The 17,224-nt window shown below is 38.3% G+C and overlaps 1 long non-coding RNA gene across 2 annotated transcripts in view; it reads left to right on the top strand.

Moving 5' to 3' along the window:
- LOC140899708 (uncharacterized) overlaps window positions 1–17,224 on the top strand; it is a 22,729-nt gene extending 5,505 nt beyond the window's left edge. For both annotated transcript variants that reach the window (XR_012155428.1, XR_012155427.1), the window contains exons 2-3: window positions 15,226–15,335; window positions 16,815–17,224. This is a non-coding gene — a long non-coding RNA (uncharacterized LOC140899708). The remainder of the gene's footprint in view (window positions 1–15,225; window positions 15,336–16,814) is intronic.

Genomic DNA, 17,224 nt, shown 5'->3' with positions numbered 1-17,224 from the left:
TTCTCATCTTCAGATATTGCCTTCAGCAATTCATTTATGAAACCTGAAGCTTGCATCCGAGATGGGTGAACTGCGTACAGTTCAGAGATTCAGTTTGGGTCAACAACGGAAAGTTTGAATCCTTATCTGAACTGGAGATGGGCCCAATGTCAGAAGTTAAATTCTGGATTTAGAACCTCCATACAGTTTGTACGGTTGGGGGAGGAGTTAGTTCTGGTGTTCTGGTTTGAGCCCGTCTCTAATCCAAATCTCTTCTGAACTAATGGGGACTTTAAAACTTGGCTCGAAATCTTACAAGTATCATATTTCAGGCAGTATTTAGTTTCTCTTGGTGCAGGCCAGAACAAGGTAGTGCAGTTACACATGAAAATGTGGTGAAAAAACCAGTTAACCAGTGTTTTGTTAAGTCAAAGATGATTTGTTTTGAGTGGTTTGGAGACACAGCGGCACACTCAGCTAATAGAGTCCTTGGATTTTTCTGTAATTCTGTGTGAATGTAAAAATCTTTTTTTCTTTCATTTTAGCCTGTGCACTCTAAGTATAAAAGGCTCAATCCTTGGGGAAAGTAGTCTTGGTAAGAGTTTTTTTCTTTGAGTGCTTGCCCACTTCACCATATAAAGTATGTCTACACTGCAATCAGAGGCCTCACTGCCGTACATACAGACATACTCAAGTTAGCTTTGATCTAGTTAGCTTCAATAACAATCGCAGTGAAGCCATTGCAGCATGGGCTAGCCACTTGAGTAAACAGACAGGGTTCTGGGTGGGCTTGTATAGCCTGGTGCTATCATGGTTTCACTGCTATTGTTGTTCGAGCCCGTTAGATCAAAGCTAGCCCAGCTATGTCTACATGTACTGTAGTCAGAGCTCTGATTGCAGCATAGGTTTAGCCATAGTTAGCCACTATTGATCTCTGCAGAATAATAATCTCACACTTACTCTGATTACATTTTCAAGGTATTTCTGTATATTCACTAAGAGGTACAGTTATGCAAATGTGTGGCTGTGAATTTTCAGTGTGACAGTTGATAAAAATCCTGTGTTACATAGTGATTAGACTATGATATTTACGTTGATAAATGGCAAGGTTTAATTGGAATAGAACAGGTTTACAGATACAGAGTTGTACAGAGCAAATGATGAAAACTGGATCAAAGTGTCTTTCTGTCCTTTTTGGTCATCAGTGTACCTAATTTCTTTATGCTTGAATTTAATAATAGAAGCATAGTGCTTGCAGATTTCTAGGCTTGTGTTTTATGCAGAGCTTTGGAAAATTCAGCAGTTTGTGTGAACATTTTCTTCAGTTTAAATTTGTGTGGCATCTTCTGAGTTCTAGGTTCAAAAAACCTCATAGCAGAATTAATTTGAAACTGAGTTTCACCTAGTTTTGTGTTGAGGCTATGCAAAAAATTCAATAAATCAGTTCAGATTTGGAGGGATTAGGTTCCTTTCAAATGAAGCTCAAAATAGGCTTCTAAGGGGCAGAAGAACTAATGCCTGACTTTTCCATTGGCTTTCATCTTGTATAGTAATTCATATCTGACAATATTTTAAACAGATTTTTTACTCACTTTTCACAGATGTAAATTACTACACAAGGTGGTAGGCAGTGGAGACTCAGGTCCGCTGGCTGTACAGATCCCTGAGGATAACTGATTGTATCTGTTCATATGAACACCCATGATTTTGTGTGTGTACGTGTGTGTACTGAACATGGGATAATACAATATCTAGATTTTTCAGCAATTTCATTTCACTGTTTCTATGCACACAGTATAAAGCAGTGACACTAGAGCTGGAGAACATCCATTTCTTGAGACATTTAAAGCAGATTGGACAAAGCAATGGAAACTATACTGCAGGGAAAAATCCTGTACTGATAGAGGGATGGACTAGATTGGACCTAATACAGCAGTTTTGTCTCTGACTTCAACAGATTTGGCACCTTGAATCCATAACCTGGACTACATTTCTGGAACTTTAATGTCACTTTGTTCAGTTGGCCTGAAGGTCTTGTGTACTCCATGGATCTGTGGAATTTTTAAGGGAAGTTGATGGTCTAGTTCCATGCAATGAGAGTTCAAGAACATGCACACAGAAATCTGCCTGTAGAAATGTGGGGTTACCTTTTGATTTATCTTCCCTCAGAACCTGTGCTCCTTTTACAACAAATAACTGTCTGGCCTATGGTCTCATTTGGAAGCAACATTACAGTGTGAAGGTCCCAAATTAATTGAACTGCTAAACCATGGTATGATCCAGTTTATGACAAAATGAGGAACACAAGAAAATTAGTGGCATGGGATGCTTAAAATGGGGCAGAGTTGAACTTTGTTATTGCGAACCCAAATTCCTTATGCTTTGAAGATGCTGATGAAGGGAGCTTTTGATTGCTGACAACAAGCAAGAGTTTGTGTATGTAAGGGCAGAATTTGGCCCTCAAGCTCAATGGACAGGGCATATATACTTTTAGTTGGTTCCCGTGTTAGATGCTTTTCTGAATACTCATTGTCTTGCATTTAAGTATAATCTGTCTAGATACAATCTTCAGTTTAGCAGATGTTAGTTGCTGTGTGAACTCCAACTACAATTAACCTAAGGAAGACAGAGGGAGAATTTGCAATGTCTGGTGAGACTTTTATTGCTTCTGTAAGTAGGTTTTTCCATTATCCCCTTTGTTCCTAATGGCCATAGTCTACTGCTGAAGTTAAAATGTGATTCTAGGTAGTTCATGGAGGGAGTCAACACCAAGATGTGTTCCGAGGGGTTAGTTCCGTAAGGAGAGCCCCTAAAACAGGCTAATGTCACTCAGATGTAACCATTCATTGTAATCTGTAATTGCTTGACTGTATCATGTAAAATGCTGATGTTCTTGCTTCTCTGAACAATAAGAAGTGAGGAGAAAAATAATGCAGACTTCTAGATAAAGCAAAAACCTGTGCTTGGATAAAACAGAAAATTGTGTTTTCTTCTGCAGCTTGCAGTTTTTCAGAACTAAGTCTCATGAATGGCAATGATCTTGGCTGCTTTGGTCCAAGGTGCTTGATAAGAAGCTCCTCTCTGGGGAATGAAGGGGAATATTTCAGTATTACTAAATTTAGCAGCCTTGCTCCTAAAATCTGACCTGTGTAATGGTCGTCTTGTTTTTTCAGGCCAATCATTTAGTGTAACCTCTTCTGGCTTCAATTTGAAGTAGATTGTAGTGGGGGATGGTGGCTCTTGGGGTTGGAAATGGTAGACACAGCCTTTTGCCTCTAGCCTCTCTGTTCGAATGTATACGATGGTGATTGTGGCCAAAAGTTACTGCCTGATGGCTGTTCAGTAGCCTGTGTGAAATGAGTCTAAAGGGTCTCAATCCAATTCCCAACGCTCTTAGTGCAATCATGCTTTTCGCCAAGCAACTTCACTCCAAGTAGAGCCAAGTGAATGATTTGTAATGAATAAAGTATTCATATTTTGCCACTTTCTGTTCAGAAATTTTCACAGATGGCATTTTTCATTTGTTTGGAATTATTTGCCAAATTTCTACAATAAATTTTTAGCCTGTAGCTTGTTCCCAATTAGTTCATTGCAAATATTTAATATTTTAGGTTTTCTGATTGGACACACATCACATGGTATTATTTCTGTTCTGTGACTGGTTGAGAGTAAATCTTAAAATCAGATTTCTAATGTGAATGCTCAGTTATAAATCTGAAATTTGCTTTCTGCAAAAATTTACAGCAAATGCTCAAAATTTGTATGTGCAAACAATCCTGCTAATAAATTAATTTTCTAGGATAATTTGCAGAAAACAAACATACCAGGAGCATGAAGCAAATTAAACATTATTGAACAAATATTTGGTGACAGTTTTATTTTGTGGTATTCTCCCTACTCTAAATACTGTAGAGACTCAGTTTAATTGGAATTGCAGTTGGCATACTGTTATGCTTTGAAACGATTTGGGCCATTCATTTTACTTCACTATATCCAAGTCTGGTATGAATGGCTCCCTCTGTATTCAGGATAAAACCCATAGCATTCTGTTCCATTAGAACATAAAAACGGCTATACTGGGTCAGAGCAAAGGTCCATCTAGTCCAGTATCCTGTCTTCCGACAGTGGTCATTGATACACAAGATATCTGACTGGTCTATGCACAGAACCATTCAATTATGTGAAATTTTTATGCTAATGTTCAATTGAAAACTAAACTGTGCCCAGTCCTTGCTGATGATCTTTGCTTTGAATCTGTCAGCTTTTAATTGCTGCTTAATATACATTTCAAAGATCTGTGAAATGGAGTTTCACATTGTACTTCCTAAACTATTCCCTATTTAATGCAGTGCTGTTATTTGTCCTTTCTTCTAAATAGTTTCTTTGACAGTATAGGCTTTTTCCTCCAAAGATCTCAAATCACTTTACAAACACTAAATCTCACAGTATCATTGGGAGGTGAGTATTACAACTATGTCATAGAGAAATAAATGGCCACTCGTTGAGGTTAAGTAACTTGGCCCAGGTCACACAGCGAGTAGGTTCCTGAGGTGGCATTAGAACACTGCTGTCCTGAATCCTCCAGGCCCTTTTTTCTAAAAATTGGATACCCACCTCCTTTTGTTGTTCATTTAACAAGGCAGGAAAAAAAAAAAGATTAAATCATTTAATCTTGAAAAGACACCCTCATAACACACTTTCAGAACTATGGTGCCATTCACTTTTATTGAGGGAGATCTGTATTGTTAAATGAAATATTGTTACTGAACTACATTTAAAAACTTGTGTGGTTTTGTGACCTACCATGGCAGATCCTTCGGCTGATACAGAATTTGGGTTTTCCATGCGTTCTTCTCCTTGTCTTTTACATTTCTGAATACAGTTGCATAGCTGGCTCCAGCTAGGGCATGGGCACTCGGAAAAGAAGGAGAAGCCATTAGAAGGTTGGAAAGACGCTACCAGCCCAAAATACCAAGAATTTTAAGCTAGTAAAATGATGGTTTTTCATTTCTAGGGAGACTAACCTGAATTTTGACTGAAGTATGCATTTCAGAGTGTGAGAGGAAGTAGCAATGTCTTTTTAAAAAAAAGAAATTAAAAAAAAAAATCACATTGACCATCTCAGCTTCCAGTGTGTTCTACCCCAGACGTCTCCAGCATGGCATATGCCCTCTTGGGGGCATCTTTGAATTATGAAATCTAGGGCCTACAAAACTTCAGAGTCCACGGTAACCTACCTTTTCTTGAAAGTCTTTTCTGTTCTCCCCTCTTGTACCTTTAGAAAATGCTTGACTACTCCTATCCTGAAGTCAAGAGGGTTGCTTTTGATTGATGTCACTTTAGAAGGCTGCAAGACTGTTTCCTCCTCATTTTGATCTAAATGCAACCCCCCTCCCCCACCTCCCTTAGTACTGTTCGTATGTGTGCTGGCTTGGAGAGCAAGTGATTGGGACCAAGAGTCAAACCTAAGTTTCCCAGAATCCACAATAAAGCCTTGAAAGACAGGGTATCGATGATTCCATCTGATACAAAATCCCAAGGTTGCAGGTGTGCACTGGGATTGTATACCCTAGTAGCAATAGGCAAAATATGTCATTGTAGGCAGTCATACGAAGGGTGAGGAATTGCTCGTTTTGGCAGAGTTTGAATTAGGTGATAAGACCTCTCACTGGAGAAGTGGTTACCCCAGTTCATCACAAAGATTAGCAAATCTTTTAAAGGCATGATCTCACGGAATTTACCTTTGTGTCTGTCCTTGGGGCTTCTTAAACTCAGAACCCTGCTTGTTTTATTATAATAATGAAATGAACTTAAATCATATTTAGCTATTGATAAAATATCAGTTGCAAATTGTCATAAAGAGCTATTGTGCTCAGCAAACTTACTGGGAAGGGAACTTCAAATATAACAAACACAATGAAGGCTAGTGCACAGGGTAGCAGGACACATACGATTACTGCTTTGGCATAGATGCTTTGTCTGTGTCTTAGTCTGAGCAGCATGTCTTCACTTATACCTGTGATTAGAAAGGGAGAAAAATCATTCTCTGTGAAGTAGATGAAATACAGTACAGAAGACAGCATGTTCCCCATTGGTAGTTTGAGGATTTCTTCATCTTTAGGATGGTAACGCAGTACAGCCAAACCTGAGAACGTTTCATTAACACTTAAGGATGTCCACAAGACTATGTGAATATATCAATCCAGAAAGCGTCTATGAAACCTTTTAGAACTCTGCCTGGTTTATGCTTGGTTGAGAGATAGGAGCAAGAACATAATTTCCCATGAGAGAGAGAGTGCCCAAATTTTGCTCACCAATACAAATATGCAAGTTTGCAGAACAAAGAGGGGTTGTGTGAATTTCAGAAAACCACCTGGCCCAATATTTTTCAGATACCACAGTTAGTCTTTGTGAAAACTTGTAAGATTTGTGTGTGTGGAATCTAAAAACTATCTTCCTTCTCCCATCCTTACATATCCTGCTACTCTTGGTTGCTGAGTATCTCAGTGCTGACTATACAGAGAAAACTTTTTACTGCTACCTGAGTTGCTGTTTTGTTGGTGTACAGCTGTGGCGTGCAGTTGCTCTGCAAAAATTTCCGGCTCAGACAGCTTTGCGTTAATAATGCAATCTGATATCCCCACCAGAAACACTGTGAAAAGAATGAGATGTTTAAAACCAGTGAAGACTTTTTTTATTTATTTAAACCAATTAGGGAACAAAAGCAACTCAAGACTAGAGTAAACTAAGCAGGGGCTTAGTGGCCAATAACTGGTAGAATATTAGGCAATTTGCAACAGAGTACTAGTAACTTGTAATGTTATCATGTTAGACATGATAATATAGTGAGTGAGATGTCTTTGCCAATGTTCCTTCATTTGAGAATTTCTATTCTGAAGTCCAAGACTGTTTGTAAACTGTTACTGTACAGTCCCTGCAATAACCATATCTTACTCGTTGCTTTGTAAAACACTTTTGGGATACACAATGTATGAAAGTTGCTCCGTAAAACTGAATTAGTTTCTGAATTGGGCTTATAACAGTGTTAAAGGGAGGGACATAAGGTAGAGCATGGATATTCTAATATGTTTGGGCCCCATGCTTATTGATTGGCCAAAACTTTGGAAGTCTTTTGATCCACAACAGTTTAAATTGTTATGCAAAGTTGGGTCATCACTGTAAAGCAAAGCCTTAGCTTTTAGCTAAACTGTGGGCATAATGACAGGTTTCAGAGTAACAGCCGTGTTAGTCTGTATTCGCAAAAAGAAAAGGAGTACTCGAAAGCTCATGCTCAAATAAATTGGTTAGTCTCTAAGGTGCCACAAGTACTCCTTTTCTTTTTGTGGGCATAATGTAAGGAGTGTCATCAATCTCAATATGGTTGACACTTTGATCCTGTTGACACTGTAATTCCAGCCATCTTGAGGGATCATGTTACAGCACGGTAGAGTGCTGACATGATTAGAACACAAATTTTTGCAGTGCAGTTGAGTGTTTACTGTGTTTTAGACGTATTGCTGAATTCTGCAACAAACTTGGGCTTTTGCAGGGCTGTAGTGCAATTTGGGGTCACAGTTAAAACATGATGCTGTCCCATCTGCACCGTCCTGTTTAACTGTCTGTGGACTACTGCATTGCAACAGAATTCCCAAATGGAACCTTTACAAAGAACCTTTGTAGCTGGAACCTTTACAAAGAAAACCAACTAATTTTGCATATGTGGTTTGATACAGAATGAGATTTCTTAAAATCTACTGGAGATCCGTGGAACAAAGGGGAAAAACAAACAGCCTGCAGTTCACTCTTCTGTGCCGAATATTCTATGTTTGATTTTCTTTTCATTTTCCTAAAAGAGCTGGATTATTGTATGATGAAAAGTAATCACAGTTATATATGGTAATCAGGTCTTCTGCTGCTGAAATCCAGGAGGAATATTTCTTTCCTGAATTGTTCAGTATTGCATAATTAAGTGGTTTCCCATTTCCATATCTTAGCTATTTATATAGCTATATGTATTGGAAAATAAAACTCCCTACGGTAATTGTCCACAAAACTATGTCTAACAATACTGTTATTCAGTGTTTGGATCATTACTTCCATAATACTGCAGTATTTTTTTAACAAATATATAAATATAGATATTTTGCTTTCATAAACACTTTTGTTGCTGGCAACAAATCAGCTGTTTGTGGACAAAGCCTAAGACTGCATTTTTTACATACGTAACGGGAATATGCTATAATGAACAAAGATTTGTTTTTTACCTTTGCCTGTAAGGTTAAATTCAGTCTGAAAACTTTGTTTATGATCTGCTAGTAAGAGACAGCTGTGGGCAGTAGAAGCACTCTCATCTGGATCAGTGATGTCTTTCAGGCTTTGGAGGGTGTATGTAATGATTGGCTTGTTTGTGAAAACACTGTACATCTTCTCTGAGTAGAAGAGATTTACTTGTATGGGGCTGTGCAGACCAGAGCATTGCAAAGTGGCGACTGTATGGTTTCTGTTTAGCTCCCCTTTTGCCACTGCCTTTTCAGACTCTGGAGACAGGAAAGCAAAAATATAACTACTAGGAAGTCCTTGTCCTAAATTGTAAATCATTTCTTTTGTACAAGATTCAGGCCATCGAGATTAGTCATGAACATTATGGTACCGCACAAGAGACACATAACTGTTAATATTACAGTGAGGAAAAAATGACCAGATTTTTGGTTCGTGTGTGTAAGTAATTCCCCAGGGTTCTTTTCACGAGCTAACTTCTATTCTTTTAAAATACCACAAAAATGCTTTTTTAATGTAATTGCCCATTTTGTCTAACATTCTAGTTATATTTTTGTGATAACTGTGCTGCCCGTGACTGCATGCAGTATTCAAGGTATGGGTGTACCATGGATTTATCTAGTGGCATGACATTTTCTGTCTTATCTATCCCTTTCCTAATGGTTCATAACATTGTTAGCTTTTTTGACTGCTGCTGCACGTTGAGTGGATGTTTTCAGACAACTATTTACAATGACTCCAAGATCTCTCTTAAGTGGTAACCGCTTATTTAGACCCCATCATTTTGTATGCGTAGTTGGGGTTATGTTTTCCAAAGTACGTTACTTTGCACTTATCAGCATTGAATTTCATATGCCATTGTGTTCCCCAGTCACCCAGTTTTGTGAGATCCTTTTTGTAACTCTTCATAGTCAAGTTTGGACTTAACTATCTTGAGTAATTTTGTATCATCTGCAAACTTTGCCAACTCACTATTTATTCCTTTTTCTAGATCCCAGTACATTCCTTGAGGGACTCTGCCGTTTATTTCTTTCTCCTGTGAAAACTGTTTATTCGTACCCTTTGTTTCCTATCTTTTAACAAATTATTGATCCATGTGAGGACCTTCTCTTTTATCACATGGTTGCCTGCTTTGCTTAAAAGCCTTTGGTGAGAGACCTTGTCAAAGGCTTTCTGGAAGGGCAAGTACACTATATCCACTAGATCTCCCTTGTCTGCATGTTTGTTGACGTCCTCAAAGAATTGTAATAGATTGTGGAGGCATGATTTCCCTTTACAAAAGATGTGTTGACTGTTCCCCAACATACCTTGTTCTTCTGTGTGTCTGGTAATTCTGTTCTTCACTATAGTTTCAACCAATTTGCATGGTACTGAAATCACGCCTGTAATTGCCAGGATCAGCTCTGGAATCTTTCTTAAAAATTGGTGTCACATTAGCTCTCCACCAGTCATCTGGTACAGAGGCTGATTTAAGCAATAGTTTACATACCGTTAGTAGTTCCGCAATTTCATATTTGAATTTCTTCAAACTCTTGGGTGAATACCATGTGGTTCTGGTGACTTATTACTATTTAATTTATCAGTTTGTTCCAAAAGCCTCTCTTAACACCTCGGTCTGGGACAGTTCCCCAGGTTTCTCACCTCTGCATCCCATACTGAGAAGACGTACACCCAGTCAATATGAGGATAGTTGAAATCCTACATATTGCATTTCCCACCTTTGTAGCCTCTCTAACGTCCTTGAGCATTTCACAGTCACCATCGCCATCTTGCTCAGGTGGTCAGTAGTATATTTCTACTGCTATACTCTTATTGTTCAAGCATGGCATTTCTGTCCATTAAAGTTCTTTGACTCAATGCTTTCTTTCACATATAGTGCCACTCCCCCTCCAGCTTGACCTACTCTATGACTATATATTTTGCACCCTGATAATACTGTGTCCCATCAGTTAACCTCATTCCAACAAGTATCTGGGATGGCTATTATATCAATACCCCCATTAAAACCAGGGACCCAACTTAGTATTCAGACTTCTAGCATTTGTATATAGGCACTTGCAAATTTTGTCAATATTCTGCTGCTTGCCTTCATGTGTTACATTTAAATGGAACTGTTACATTTGACTGTTCCTCACAAGCTCTTACCTGTACTTTACCAACTTCTTTCCTATCCTTTTGACAAGTGTAGCCCATAGTGCTGGCTTGCATGCTTTCCTTTAAATTAATCGCTAAGGGATGTCTCTGCCTGAACCATGTACTCCTCCACAGCAGTTGTCTTTTTCCCTACCCCTTTGTTTAAAAAAAATCCTCTACAACCTTTTTTAATTTTACATGTCAGTGATTGGGTTCATTGTGGTTTAGATGGAGCCCATCCTTCCTGAATAAGCTCCTCCTTTTCCAAGAGGTTCCCTAGTTCCTAATAAACCTGAAACCTTCCTCTCTATACCATCGTCTTATCTACGCATTGAGACGCTGCAGTTCTGCCTGTCTTTCTGGCCTTGTTTGTGAAAATGCTACTGTGAAATTTCAGAAAATGCTACTGTGGAGGTCCTAGACTTCACTCTCTTACCTAGCAGTCTAAATTTGGACTCCAGGACCTCTCTCCTACCTTTCCCTATGCCAGTGGTACCTACATGTACCATGACCACTGGCTGGTCTCCAGCACTGCAGATAAGTCTGTCTAGATGTCTCTTGAGATCTGCAGTCTTCGCACCAGGCAGGCAACTTACCATGTGATTCTTCCAATCATAACAAACTATGTACCTATATTTCTAATAAATGAATCCCCCTTTGCTCTTACCTTGCTCTTCTGACTAACTGGAGTTCCCTCCCCACTTCCTTTGCTTCCCTACCTTGCAGTAAGATGTTCATGCTTCTTGTGCTTTCAGATAGTACTTCTGAAGAATTTTCCACACGACAGTCATAATCTCTGAGGTCTGAGTGGAATGGACATGACAGATTACTAGACTAATCATGTGCACAATTTTCTTCTTACCTCTCTTTGTGGATTTTAAAAATTTTTAAACGCAACTCCCCTCTTCATTTTTCACGGCTACTTTAATAGCAACTAGAGTTGTTCTGATTAATAAAGTCTAGATTATGACTTAAACTTACAGTGAATTTTGGGGGTGGGGGAGAAGAGTGTGGATCTGGGGTCTTGGATCAGCATATTGTAGAAGTGAAAGTGAGTTAAAATTTACATCCAGCGCTGAACTTTCCCCAAACTTCCTATGTGTATGTGTTCAGAGCCAAGAGTTTGGCTTGAGCTCTAACATACGCACCATTCAAAAAAAATTTTACAATGTTAAAGATCATAAAAGTGTGAAACCAACATACACCCACCACTGTGAGTGAATAAAATTAAAAACCAAGAGAGAACACTGATACTGTCAGCAGAGTTATTTGCTATGCTTGGTTTTAAGATTGCTTGTATTGTAGTTTAGTTACCGTCACTGTTAATCCAAGGGAACTGAACTGTGCTAGAAGTGCAAATCAATAGTAATATAAAAGATCATTAGTGACCCCTTTCTAAAAGAGTAGGGGTGTGTTGCCACATTTATATTTCAGTTCTGCCCAGCCAAATTCCCTCTGTAGCTTAAATTGGGTAGAGGTATTCTTTCTTGTTTTTTTGCATAAGTCTGAGGCTGTAAGCAAGTGTACAGGAAGAATTTTTTTCACACAAATAGTTATCAATTCATTGGCACAGAGGTAATACGGTGGCTGGCAACTTTGAAATACTTGTTAGGTGGAGGGGTCAGCCTTGAAATGGTATGTTAAACAAGAAATATCCCTTCTGCCTATTGTTAGTGACTCAGTGAGGGAAGTTGAAAGCTCTTACAGCACTATTTGAAAGCATAAGGAGATAGCATGCACTAGTTATCTTTATATATAAAAAAAAAAGGTGGGGGGGTGGAGGATGTAATGGTCAAAATAATGATACTGCTGAGCGTAGAACTGCTGTTGTATATTGCCTATATGTGGCCAGCTTACTTGTGAATAGGCTTTAGAAAGTTTTTGAGATGCCTTGAGTATGGGAGGTGGTATGGCAATCCAAATTCTACAGATTTTTTTTCTCATTCCTTTTTAAAAAGCTTTTAATAAGTGACATTTTCAGAGCAGTACCTAAACATTAACTAACAAACATAATTTATAAATGACATGTCTGTGTCCCTGGTATACTTTTTGGTTTTGTTCTGTTAGAATTCTGCAAACAGTTAAAAACAGTCCGCTTACCTTTTGGGCTGACGCTGTAGTATATAAACAGTAAACTAAACACCAATATTGTGTCCATAATGCTGACATGAATACAATATTCGTGATCATGAAATCCTTTCACTCTTATTTCTTTCACTCATAAATCCTGTGCGGTTGCATTGGTTGGTAAAGGTCTCAAATTAGTATTGTAACGGCACCTTCCTGTTTGAAACTCACTAAGTTTGAATATTGATTAGTGATAAAGAGAGTTAAAAATGAGACTGTTTATTCATTGCAGTTTGATCCATTTCTAGATTGGTAATTGCTCTGATCCAGTTAATAGAGGTGCAGGATTTGCTTACTGTTTGACCTGAATAAACTTTATCTAGGGATATAATTTCCCCTCAGTGCATACGGCTTGTATGAGGCTCAATGTACCACATAAGGATAAGCCCCATGTTAAGCATTTGAATGGGTGTAACTGGTAAATAGGAACTTTGCCACACCTGGGTGAATTTCACTGCCCTAAACAAGATAATTTAGCTGCCTGAGTAGACTGAGAGGAAGTCTTTCACTTGCCTGATACATGCTAGATTCTATTCTGTTCTGTTTATGTTCTTATACTGTGCTCATCACCATAGTATCCAAGGACCTTCTAGAATTAGGAGATTAAACAAGATGACTAGTGTTGATCAACAGTTTATTGGGCCAGCAGGTATTGCAGGATTAAATGGATGCTGTTGACTAAAACTTGGCCCCCAAACTGAGACAAGTGTATTTACAAGTGTAAAAGTGAGCTTTTGAGTAATGAAAAGTGTAGAGTGTTTGTTTAGATTTGTGAAAATATAAGGAGTGCACTCTCGCACATTCTTTCCCCCGACAATTAACTTAAAAACAGAGTAAGCAAAATGTAGGGTTGCTGCTGGTTCTCAAAGTATAGCAATAGCTAAATACACCATGTAGCCTAGATAAAATAAAATAAATATCACATCCTCCCTCAAATAAAACTTCTTTCCCCAAAAGGTCTTTTAAACGGATGAGCCTTACAGCATGCCCTAAAGGTCAGTTGAGTTGGGCCATTTTGGACCAAGGGCAGGATGAGTGCATTCCACAAGAAAAGGGCTCTCTGTAGAATGCCCTGCCAGCAGCCCCCTCTCTTTTATAATTTAAGGGTATGTTATGAGTGCTGTAGGAATCTCCGCTGTGACAGTGTCACATGGGGAAAAGAGGCATCTCTCAGAAAGGCAGGTCATTTACGGTTTTTTAGGTCGATACCAAGCCCTTAAACTCTCCCCAGTAATCCACACAGAGCCAGTGCAGATTATGAAACGTTAGTGCAATATGCTCACAGTAGGATTAACAAGTGGGCTGCCACATTCTACACTAGCTTTAGTTTCTGGATGGATTTGAGGAGGAACCCTAACCAAAGTGCAGTGTAGTAATCTCTAGTCTGAAGATGGCAAAGCTATGAATTGCAGTGATATAGCCTACATCAGAAGGAAAACGTTTCATTTTCTTAGCCAAATGGGAAAAAACAGTGTTTTGGTTACCATGGAACGCTGGCCATCTGGCAATAACTGTGAGTCTAACCAGAATGCTAGGTTGCTACCTTTACCAGTAAGCTAGGTAACCCCGGATGTGCTAACAGCTCAATTGTTAGAAACTGGAATTTTCTATTTCTGACACAAGGTGGCGCTTTTCAGCTAAAATTTCTCCTTTTTCAAAGCCCAAATTTCCACCTACTGTTTAATTGGATTGTAGAATGAAGGATACTATATTTTTAATGAATCTAAGATTAAACCTTGCTTTTCAAATGACTTGTGTTCTAGAGACCCAAGCTAGCTTTGTTGTAAGTATTGATACGGTTAGAGGGGTTTTATTATTTTTAAGGTAGTGGGAAAAGCATGTACAGCAGCAATAATAATAATGATAGTTCATCCATAGATCTCCTAGTGATTTATAAAGGAGGCTATCATCCCCATAGGAGAGTTTTAAAGTGGTGTGAGGAGGTATGTTTCCAAAATTTGAGATGTACGTTGGGAAGGAACAATTTTTAAAAAGTTTGGGCCAGATACTTCTCTGTGCTCCAGTTTCATGTTTCGCTCCATTTTCACACTAGCCATGTTTTTAATGGGATGATTTCAAGATAAAAATCATATTAAAAGTTCCAAATCCCTCCCTGTGTTACTAGTCAAATCTTCAGGAGTGATGGTTTAAAATGTATTTTTAAAATCTAATTTCTATTTCACCATTTCAGCACTCTGCTTTTTCCTATGCCACAGTGGCTAGTGATGCTACCGTACAATGAGATGTTTATATGAAAAGAGCCCTGCGTGGGCTAAATATTACTGTACTACTGCTGGTCAGTTTCACTTTCTTATTAGTACTGCTGTTTGCATCACAACACAGCAAAACAATGTTGACATAAACAGACTAGTTCTACTTTTAAAGACAACCAGAATGCTTTTAAATAAACAAAAATCTCTTTAAGAACTTAAAAGCAATAAACACACATGGATAGGCTTAAAATGACAAATACCCTGTTAAACAGAGTGATCTGATGATTGTATTACTGCATAACATTTCTCTAAACAAAAAGATAAGCTCAGTGTAAGTTTTATTTCTGAGATTTACACAACAAATTTTTGTAAACCTATTAAAACTTTCTAAATAAACGGTTATTAAAAATGACAAAACTCTTTTAAAGCAAAATGATATAAAACCCTTTCCTTTTTTACTTACCTTCCCGGACCTGAATTCTGTGTTCTCTGCCAGAATTGAGGGCATCAAGAACACTTCAGACCTCTTGTGCTCCCTTGCCACTGAGGTGGCTGTCGTCAGCTGCTGTGGGAGAGACTTGGAACCCTAAACTTGGATCATTGCAGGTAATAAAACTTTCAGTTTACTTTTCAAAATGTTTTTACTTGCACTTTTAAGACTACACATTTTTAAGTAAAAAAAATGCATTGATTGCTTTTTCCATGTGCATAGTAAGTACAGTGCATATATTTATAAGACTAATCAGAACTATTCTATCATGAAGAGTTCTATCTATCTATTCTATTCTATCATGAACTATTCTATCATGAAGATGATAAATTCTCAGTGTGATAAACAGAGAATCAAAAAGAAAAATGGATACAAACTCTTAAGTCATTCCCTAGTTATGGTTAAGGGGAAATCATGTTTAAAAAATGGTCACAAACAAAAACCTCTAATCAGAACACTTGGTGATTTACAGAGAAGTTTGTACCGGAACTTTGTGCCTCATGCCTGTGCCTGATAATATTACAGAGGCTTATCTGATACTTTGTGGCTCTATTATAAAACGTGTTATGACTTTCCAGATTTTGAATCTTTAACAGGTTCATAATTGTCACCTCTTCCTCACCTCTCCAGTCTAAAACAGATTGAAATGTAGGGCCCAGTCCTGCTCCCAGCTCAATCAGTGGCAAAACTCATCATTCTCATGGGTGCAGGATTGGGATCATAGTGGCTAGTAACAATTCATAGAATCATAGAATATCAAGGTTGGAAGGGACCTCAGGAGGTCATCTAGTCCAACCCCTGCTCAAAGCAGGACCAATCCCCAATTTTTGCCCCAGATCCCTAAATGGCCCCCTCAGGGATTGAACTCGCAACTCTGGGTTTAGCAGGCCAATGCTCAAACCACTGAGCTATCCCTCCCCCCCGAATTGATAGCGTGTCTTCCAGTTCAATAGAATATTCCTTCTAAATCAATTACTACAATTCTCCCAAATTGTATTTAACATTACACAGTATTCTGCTAGCTTCTGCTCCCACTGATGGTAAAGGAAGTTTGCCACTGACTACAGTGGAAACAGGAGCAGACACTTAGAAGAAGATATTTAACACAGGGTTTTATTTTATAAATGTATTTAAAGTTAAATAACCGTATTTTGGGTGATTCACTTGACCTCTGTATGCCTTATTTTTCCCCATCTGTAAAATGGGGTATTAAAAGTGCTAGGAGATCCATCGATAAAAAAGCCTTAGGTAAATGTTAAGTGTTGTTATAATAATAATAATAATAATTAAAATCTTGCTTCCAGGCTAAGTCTGAAGCTTGACCAAGGCTGACATTATTACTGTTTGTCAGTTAACACTTTTCCAGCCTGCATTTTACTATGAAATCCTCATTCCATTATTTTCTAGAGTTGCTACAGGGTCTAAATATGTGTGGCAGTCGCCCTTCCAGCAGCATTGAAATAGTGTTAAGTGGTTGAATGGATAAAATGGGCAGGGCAGACACAATGCAGGTTTTAGCATGACCAAAGGGCTCAGTACATTAGAAAAGATTTACCAACTGCCTGTTGTAATCTGTCTTTTTTTTTTTAATTTAGGTAAATTTGGAAATAAACCTGGTCTGTTAAGCAATTCAACAACTTTTCTGTCTACTATCTCTAAGGTCCCTGGGGCCCCTTCTGTGACTAAAGCAACCTGAATCATTCAAGTTTTGTAAGTAATTAGAAATAGCAATTTAAGACACAGTCATATGGGGTGCTGAGTGCACTTAACTTTTACTTGCTTCAGTGTGAGTTGGGAGTGCTCAGCCTCTCAGAGGATTAAGCTGTTACACACTAATCTTTCTCAATTGTCAGATACATTTTTTACAACAAATGTTTTGACCAGTTCCAGATAGGCATTTTCCAAATCTGAACCCTTGGGAGTGGGACCAATACTCAAAATAACAGATCAAACTAAGAGTCCAAGAGAATGAGAACCTTTAAATTACACAGGTTTACTACTTTAA

Source organism: Lepidochelys kempii, chromosome 17 (assembly GCF_965140285.1).
Source record: "Lepidochelys kempii isolate rLepKem1 chromosome 17, rLepKem1.hap1, whole genome shotgun sequence".
Lineage (NCBI taxonomy): Eukaryota > Metazoa > Chordata > Testudines > Cheloniidae > Lepidochelys > Lepidochelys kempii.
Note: the sequence above shows the minus strand (reverse complement) of the source record. Positions and strands in the feature narration are given on the sequence as shown.